Genomic DNA, 9558 nt, shown 5'->3' with positions numbered 1-9558 from the left:
AGCGGCTACCAGCCTCGCGTCATTTAAAAATAAACTTAAGTCATGGCTAATAAAATTGCCTTCCATAGTGTCGAAGAATTTTTCCTACCATGATTGTTTGATGTTCACAATTATTTTTCAAAATATCTGTAAAGTTTTTTTTATTTTTTAACATTATGACCCGTAATTCTCTTACCAATAAAATATTTATATTTGTTTTTGTTTGTTAACATAAGTTTGTTTGTTTCTAGGATATTAGAAAAGTTGTATAACTATGTGTTTGAACTCATATGACATGGATGAACTCAAATATGACATCGGTATCAACGGATGTAGAATGCTGAACAATTACTTTCGTCTACGTGTTAAAATAGAAATGTAGTATTTGTTTATGATCTTAGAATTGATAAATGTTTCATGTAGATTGTCAATCTATATCTATACTATTATAATAAAGCGTAAACACACACTTCTTTGTTGCCTAAGATGTCAGCAATCACAGCATATTTTTGAATAAATCTTTTTTTAATAAAAAAGCCCTATATTTGCGTCACGCTTTAGGCTATATATTTTAACGCCATTAAACTTAGGGGGTAAATCATCGTTCCTTGTGCGCACTGCAAAGGATTGGAACATGTTGCCGGCATCAGTTTTCCCGTCCAAATATGACGTGGGGGCCTTCAAAAGGAGAGTGAACAACTACCTATTAAGCTAGCTCGTACCATCTTTCGACTGCATCGTCACCTCCTTCAGGTGGGATCGTGGTCAAGCGCTAGCTTAAATAATAAAAAAAAATATTTTGGATAAAAACCCTAATGTGGGAAAGAGACCATAATTTGTTGCTAACATCAAGGAAGCAAGATTGCCAAGGTTTGTAATGTTATGTCATTTTGACATTTGCAATCGATAATTTGACAAATGTAAACAATAAAATAAAATTTTCATAATTTCATGCGGATGAAGTCGCACGGGTACAGCTAGTGTCAACTAAGGGACTCCTTTAGTTACCACTTAAAGTGAAAAGTGTATATATAGATCAGTGCATTAAATTAATGTTAATAAAATCAACTACAAAGCATTTATAAATTGAAACAGCTTAGAAAATTTGCGGCTTTAAAATTTAAATATAATCCGCTTTATATTTTACCAAGACATTAACAAAATCAGAAAATGTTTTAAGTCTGTTTTCAAAATGAAATAAATTTACATCTATTATACGACAGAGGAAATTAAAAAAGGAATCTAAACTCACAAGTATATTCTAATCCTGATGCTTAAAACGTCTAGTACTGTCAGTTTTTACTGTACAATCGAACAGAACAGTTAAAACTGTGTATAGGCACAACTTTAACTGAACTGTACTTTGGTGCGGGAGGCCTAGTTTCGGTCCCTTTCCCCTTCCACCCTTTTCTAAGAGGAAATGATGGGAAGAAAAAGTGGATTTTACGATGGAGGAGACGCATAGGAATAGGAAATGTCCTCTTCATGAGCGTCTCCTCCTCCGTCAATTAGTCGGCAGCGCATCTGCAATTGCGGATGTTTATGGGCAGCGGTCGCTTTCCATTTCGGTGGATTCAGGCCGCTTGCTCGTTTGTCACCTTATATTATAAAAAAAAAACAATAGATAAATAAATTATTGTCTACCAACACCGTATGTTGCGTGATTAATTCCAATAACAAATCATACTAATATTATAAATGCGAAAGTTTAGATGGATGGATGTTTGTTACAGTTTGTAGCTTTAAGACTGATCGGATTTCGATGTTAGTATAGATGTTGTGTAGGGGATAGTCTGAAAGAACACATAGGCTACTTTTGCTTTTTTAATTCCACGCAATCGGAGTCGCGTGCGAAAACTAGTATAATACAAATTTTCTATGAATTTATTCAGATACATAAGTAGCTTTAGCCCGAAATTACGATAACAGGCTTAAAAGGGACATTTTATGTTTTCAGATCCAACAAATCCTCTTTGACCCGAAACAATAAGTAAATTCGGTAGAAATTCATAATCTTATTAAAAAGCCATAGTACATACGTAAAGATAATTAGATTATCACGGATGGAAAAATATGTTTGAAAACAATTGATGTACGAACGATTTGCGTGGAAAATATTAAGAGTGGGCGCACTTTGACTGAACTCGCTACCGTTGTGCGATTGTCGATTGTTTCGTAGGACTTTCAATTGTTTAGTTGTACAACTAAAAATCGAGTAGTTTGCACCTCCATATAAGCATATAAGAATCAAAGCGCGACTAAACAGTTGTGCGATAGTTTATTCAAAGGTTTGCACGCGCTTTAAACAGACAGATGACGAGTGAACAATTTTATACTAACCAATATTAAGATCAACGAAGTAAACGCGCAAATTTATTAATGTAAATGTTGTGGAAGAATGTTACTTACTGCGTACACAACAGCTGAATAGATCGCGGTTGCTCGCTCGGACGCTCACAGGCACAGATATAGAACATGGTCTAGAAATTATAGGCTACTTAAGTTTTTCTTTATTCGAAGACGGATTCTCGGATTACAGCTAATTTTATGAACAAAAGCATTTTCTGTACATATAATAAAATTGGAGTGTCTGTTTGTGATATCAAAAAAAATCCAGGTTTCGGAAAATGATGTATTTGCGTTGCTGATAACGAAAATCGCATTTAAAAAAAATTTCTGTCTCTGTCATTAAGCCGCGTTTGTTCCGGGTAACCTCCGAAACGGCTGGGCCGTAATTGACGGGACTTTTAATGGAGGGTAGCTGACATAGACGGGCATGTTAAATGCTACTTTTTATCCTAACATTGCGTGGACGAAGTCGCGGGCAACGGCTAGTTTTTTTATAAAACACCATTGATAACAAAAAAAATACAACATATCTCACCTTACACGTATAAGGAACGATGGTTTACAAGAAGATGCTGACGCTATCTCCAGCTTGCGACTGAAAGCGATGTTTTTAACCAGTTTCAAATCTCTAAAACCTATTAGATTTGTCTATGTATAAGTTAAAAGAATATTAAATCGTTCGTGTCATTAAGCGCCATGTTACAATAATTATTGCTTCGATAACTGGAGCAATAAATAACAAACAAAACACACCTCCACTTAACGATATTACACTTTATTAAGGAGACATGACAAATTGTTATTACTACAAATAACGCTTAGTTTGGGTTATGTACGTAAATCTACTGAACTCGTATATTATTTTAATGTGCGTGTTATAAAGATTATTATTATGTTCAATGACAACCATAGCTTTTTTTATTATTGAAATATGAAGGCAGTATAAAACTCTTTCGGTCTTTGGCTGTTTTTACAATAAAGGCGGAAAATACGCAAGCTGGTTACAAGCGAAATTTGCATCAAAGATATTTATGACGTGGCAACCTGAAGATCGTTAGTACCATACTTAGTAATCACTGAGGGAAGTCCTCAGAGAACGAAAGATGTTAGGTTAGAGTTGTAAAAGTACATAGATCTAAATTTAATATTCATACATCTTCACATTTCAATGTATCGACGGAAAGCCCAACATTAACTTTGCATTGATTTATCTGGATAGTGCTTTCATTTTATGAGTTTTCAAGTTAATTTCGTAACGGGAAAACGCTCCGGAAGGGAAGTGCATTTGCCAAATTGCAATAAAACGGACCGAACTGACATGGAGTACTTTAGTATTCCCAATTTCGCGTTAATTGAATTTCAAGGAGCACTTTTGATATGTGTATTTCGATGTTTTTAGAAAAAGCATGCACAAAATTATATATAGCTCAATATTCACTTCACATTATTATTGCAAATCCAAATGAATTACAATAATATTTATGCGTTATTTATTAACTATTAAATTACACTAACTAACGACAAACTAGTCGTCTAAATAAGTATCTTATTGTCGAAAACCCCACCATCATTATTTTTTCAATATCATCATAAAGTTTCAATAATTAATATAATTTATAAATCTTATTAATAAGACAAATGTATTATTAATAATCAGTACTAGTACAGTTAGGGAATTCTGCGGTGTTATATCGTTGACGACGGTGAAAAATAACTAATGTGACTCACGTTCTTGTCTACGAAAAAAGGTCGGTCACAAGTACACGAATAATCATACTAATATTAGACATGCGAAAGTTTTGATGGATGTTTGTTAGAGTTTGTAGACTAAACTGCTGAACAGATCTCGATAAAATTTGGCATAGATGTAGACGATAGTCTTGAAGAACACAAAGGCTACTTGCTTTTGTTTTTTTAACTCCACGCCAATGTAGTCATAAGGTAAAATTATTTACTTTATAGTATTATTCTGTATATAAACGTGGAGTTTGTCTCAAGGCAATTATTCCGTAAGTGTTACACCACGGATTTCCATGACTGTACAAAGCAATTTACTTCTCCATAATCTCAGTCAGAGTACGGCTATAAATAATCGCCGTTGAAAACAACACATTGTTTAGACTAAAGTGTTATGACTAATGTTTCTCATTTCACGCTCTGATTTATGTAAGCATGCACGATCACGCCCCAAATTACATTTAGGGTAGATAGAGCATTTGAATAATAATTTTAACGTGTTACAACTAACACTATCTATACCTTATGTCAAAATGAAGTAGTGGTTGCATTTAATTTATTTTTTCTTTCATAGTTAAATCTTGAGTCATAAAACAATATCAAATGTTTAAATTTTTTTAACCTTTTAGTAACTTTAAACGTGAAAATAGGTGTGAAATGTTTGGTTCCCTAAACTGAGTATGCTACTTAGTTTTAAAGATGGGTGTATTAAAATCTTTTGATTTTTTTTTATTTCAAACTAGCTGTTTCCGTGCGGCTTCATCCGCATGAAATCATGAAAATTTTATTTTATTGTTTACATTTGTCAAATTATCAATAGCAAATATCAAAATGACATGACATTACAAACCTTGGCAATCTTGCTTCCTTGATGTTGGCAGCAACAACTTCTGGTCTCTTTCCCACATTAGGGTTTTATCCAAAATATTTTCCCCCTAAGTTTAATGACGTGAAAATATATAGCCTAAAGTGTGACGTAAGTGAAGGGTTTTTTATTAAAGAAAGAATTATTCAAAAATATGCTGTAATTGCTGACATCTTAGGCAACAAAGAAGTGTGTGTTTACGCTTTATTATAATAGTATAGATATCATTGTGACCACGTGACATTTAGTTATGAAAGTAGAGAGCACTAATTTAATGTTACACAACTTATAATATAATAAATTCATATTTAAATTCAATAATGTACCATAATTATACTTGTGAAGTTTTAAAGGGATTAGCATTCCCTGTACATGGTTTCAATGTTAGATAAATTAACTTCGTAATACTTGATAATTAGTTTTCTTGCTTCAGAATTTGAAACAATGTTTTACGGTTTTATATATTGAAGGGAAATCTTAAATATGTTAAATGTTTACCCACAAGGAAGTATATAAAATATTATAATATATACAAATATCAAATATTAGCTTTCTAGACTCCGTTCGTGTAGAATTAAAAAAAGAGTCATTTTGTAGCGATTGTGTAGATCTTAAGGGCTTGTCACACCACTGGCTGATAGATGCTCAGCTTAAAAATGACGTCACTGTCAGATAAAGGAACAAAATCCGATATTTTCATCACTTATTTTACACGTTGGAATGTTATCAGACAATTTACAATTTGGTGGGACAGTCTCTGAATCTCTTTTATCTATACTCATTATAATAAAGCGTAAACACACACTTCTTTGTTGCCTTAGATGTCAGCAATTACAACATATTTTTGAATAACTATTTTTTTAATAAAAAGCCCTACACTTACGTTACGCTTTAGGCTATATATTTTCACGCCATTGAATTTAGGGGGTAAATATTTTGGATGAAAATCCTAATGTGGGAAAGAGACCATAAGTTGCTGCCAACGTCAAGAAAGATTGTCAAGGCTTGTCATGTCATGTCATTTTGACATTTGCTATTGATAATTTGACAAATGTAAACAATGAAATAAGATTTTCATAATTTTATGCGGATGAAGCCGCACGGGAACAGCTAGTTGTAAATAAAACTAAGTAATAAAATATTACGGTACAATAAAATAATAATATAATGTCTCTCACAGACAGTCGTCCAATATAATTTTATTATGTAGTAACTTTTAATAGTTACAAATGTGTTTATAATAATGTCTGAAAATAGCAATAACAAAGTTCAATGCACTCTTTGTTAATATTGTTCTGAACCTTTGTTTATAGTTTCTAAAAGCATAGGTCGGAATATTTTAGATCTAAATTCCCGAGTAGATATGTAATCTATACTAATATTATAAAGAGGAATGATTTGTATTTTTGCATGTATTGAAATAACTCAAAAAATACGTGGCCGATTTTAAAAATTCTTTCACCATTATAAAGGTAAATTATCTGTGAGTAACATAGGCGTATTGGTTTTCAATTTCACGCGGGCGAAGTCGCGATCAACAGCTTGTAGACTATAAATAGATAACAAACGTTAGTACTATCTCATTAAAAAAACACCAAACACAATTCGCAAACTTCGACTTTTATTTCCTTGAATACATTTATATAAATTGCCAGATAACGTTGATAATTTTAGTATTCGTATTACAAAGATGACCTAGGCAAGATCTGATTACGAGTCAGTTACCATTTACCTCACACCGCCTTAAACTATTCCACAAAAGTTTAGTCGCGCTTTGATTCCTATATGCGTATATGGAGAGCACACTACTCGATTTTTAGGGTACAAGTAACCAGTTGAATTGACTGCGGAACAATCGACAATCGCACAACAGTTACGCGATAGTTTAGTCAAAGTCCGCCAGCTCTGGTCTTATACAAACGAGTTTGATATTTAGCATTTTTCGATTACTTAGGAGAGGCCCTCCTACCATTGGTGTTGCCCATGGTACCGCCATTCTGTATACGCTCTGATCATTCTAACCTCATTTTCATTTTGTTTAATGTTGCCAGCATTTTGTACAACAGTAACACTTAATATACGATACATTCGTTACTGATCTGCTTTCTTGTGGAAGAAATAAATCTTGTAATTTAAAAGATTTCCGAAAGGAAAAACCGGTTGACCTCACTCTGGAGAAAGGGTTAGGGATAAAATCTAACATGGACTTGGAATGAAAGAAAGCACTTATCGGTTGATAAAAAACCACGCATCGACGACGTAGAATTACTTCTACGCGATTGGATATTTCGAATGGAAAGCCTTATAGGATGGAAAATTTCTTTGTACTGTTTACATTTTATTTGTTGTGGTTTTGTCAATATTGCTTTCAGGGGTCATTGTACTTGGGGGAATTATTGGAAGCAATCTTACTAATATAAATGCGAAAGTTTAGATGGACGTGTTTAGAGTTTAGAGTTTGTAGCCGAAGATGTAGAGCAAAGTCTGGATGAACACAGGCTACTTATTTTTTTTTAAATTCCTTGAGGACAAAGTATATATTTATAAGGAAATATCATGGGTTTCTTAACTTAAAGTATGTACCTACAACTCTTACATAGATTTCTATCAGTCGTCATATCTTTTTTTATATTAAAAGGGGGCAAACGAGCGGCAAAAAAATATGGCGTAGGTTATTGAAAGAAAACATTTCATGAAAGGCTCTTGCTAACGATCAATGTTCGAGGAATATCGAATCAAGTTTTCTCAGTATTGTAATAAGAAATGTTTGTAGAATAAATATAGTTCTTAGTAAAAAAAAAATGTTATAAGAACACTCCGTAGTTAGTATAAACTTTGATATTCTCGAATCTTCGTAAGTAGGTTGATGAAAGTCGATGACATGAAAATGTTGACTTCAGTGTTTATATTTAGCACCAGATGGAACTAGTCATGGAGGGTTTCGATGAGTGTCACTGGGAATTAAACTCTTGACCTAGCTGAGAACGTGCCTCGATTCAAAGTTTTTTATTTTTTGCCATAAATTTTTATGCCAGATCGTATTCTAGTTTGGCCTAAATTCTCAATGTTCTTATAAAAGGTTCTTCTCACTACCAAACTCAGTGCAAAATGTTTACTTAAATAAACTTTTAGCGTAGATTTGTTAATTTTTACTAAAGTTTTCTTAATAAATTTTACCGTAGTATTGGAAAAAAAATCGCATTGATAAAATACTCCACGTGAATATAAACAATGGTATTTGTTTACAAGTTGAGTAGTTTTTTTTGGCAAAACAACGAGGCTCTTTGTGCGTGGCGTGTGTAGAGTAGTTTTTGAGACTGTCTGGATGCTTGTCTAGACGGATTGATGCAAGCGCTGTTTTACTGAGGCGTCACTTTTCACTACGTAATACGGGGTAACAATCTTTAAAATATTTTAGGTTATTAATATTCTTATTTTAATTACCTTTATAGATTAAAAAAGATAACATAATTCAACTCATAATTTACAAAGTCTTAGAAATATGGTTTACTTTATGTGAAAATCTATTTTCTATTGCTTGGCACATAAGCTCAAATATACTTACAGTTCATCCTATAACTAACGTCCCGTTGATGCTTAAATATATCTTTAAAGAATGCAAACATCCATAAAGTTAAGACCTATCTGTACATCTTACATTACGTAGAAGTGTAAATAATGATATCTTTTATGACCTTGGGTTTGTTAACTTTTTCACGGAATTGATAACATGAATCGTGTACACGTTTCAAGTAATCGCATTAACAAGTTACATTAGTTTGTAATGGACTAATGGGATTTGCCGGCAGGCTTCACGGCCGCCCGTCTAGACGTGTTTTCGTATATCGTAACACAATCAAATCAGGAATTACCAATCGATACAACCTCAATTTCCCTTGAAACAAATATAAACATGTTATAGGTCAAACATTTGACTCGTCCTTATCTATATCTATACTATTATAATAAAGCGTAAACACACACTTCTTTGTTGCCTAAGATGTCAGCAATTACAGCATATTTTTGAATAAATATTTTTTTAATAAAAAGCCCTACACTCGCGTCACGCTTTAGGCTATTTTAACGCTATTAAACTTAGGGGGTAAATATTTTAGACAAAATCCCTAATATGGGAAAGAAACCATAAGTTGCTGCTAATATCAAGGAAGCAAGGTTGCTATGGTTTGTCATCATGTCATGTCATTTTGACATCTGCAATTAGTAATTTGACACATGTAAACAATATAATTAATTTTTCATAACTTTATGCGGATGAAGTCGCACGGGAACAGCTAGTCTATAATATAAATTGGAATGTCTGTTTGTAATATCAAAAGAAAAATTCCAGATTTCGGGAAAATGATGTATTTGTGTTGCGTTACGTTTTTAACGGAAATCGCATATAAAAAACTTTTGTCTGTGTCTTTTATAAATGTATACATATTTGCAGCTGGCTGTACATCAAATTATTAATATTAAATTTTTTAACGTAACATTTTATTTTGAAATTACTAATATTGCTTACATCAGGCAGCTCTGACACGGGTGTACCTTCTATTACGCTACCCTGCCTTTCCTGACATTGTTATATAATATTGTTTACTTAATTAAAAGTTTAATTAGACGGA

The sequence above is a fragment of the Papilio polytes genome, unplaced genomic scaffold (genome assembly GCF_000836215.1).
Source record: "Papilio polytes unplaced genomic scaffold, Ppol_1.0 DF821845.1, whole genome shotgun sequence".
NCBI classification, from domain to species: domain Eukaryota; kingdom Metazoa; phylum Arthropoda; class Insecta; order Lepidoptera; family Papilionidae; genus Papilio; species Papilio polytes.
This window is presented reverse-complemented; position numbering follows the sequence as displayed.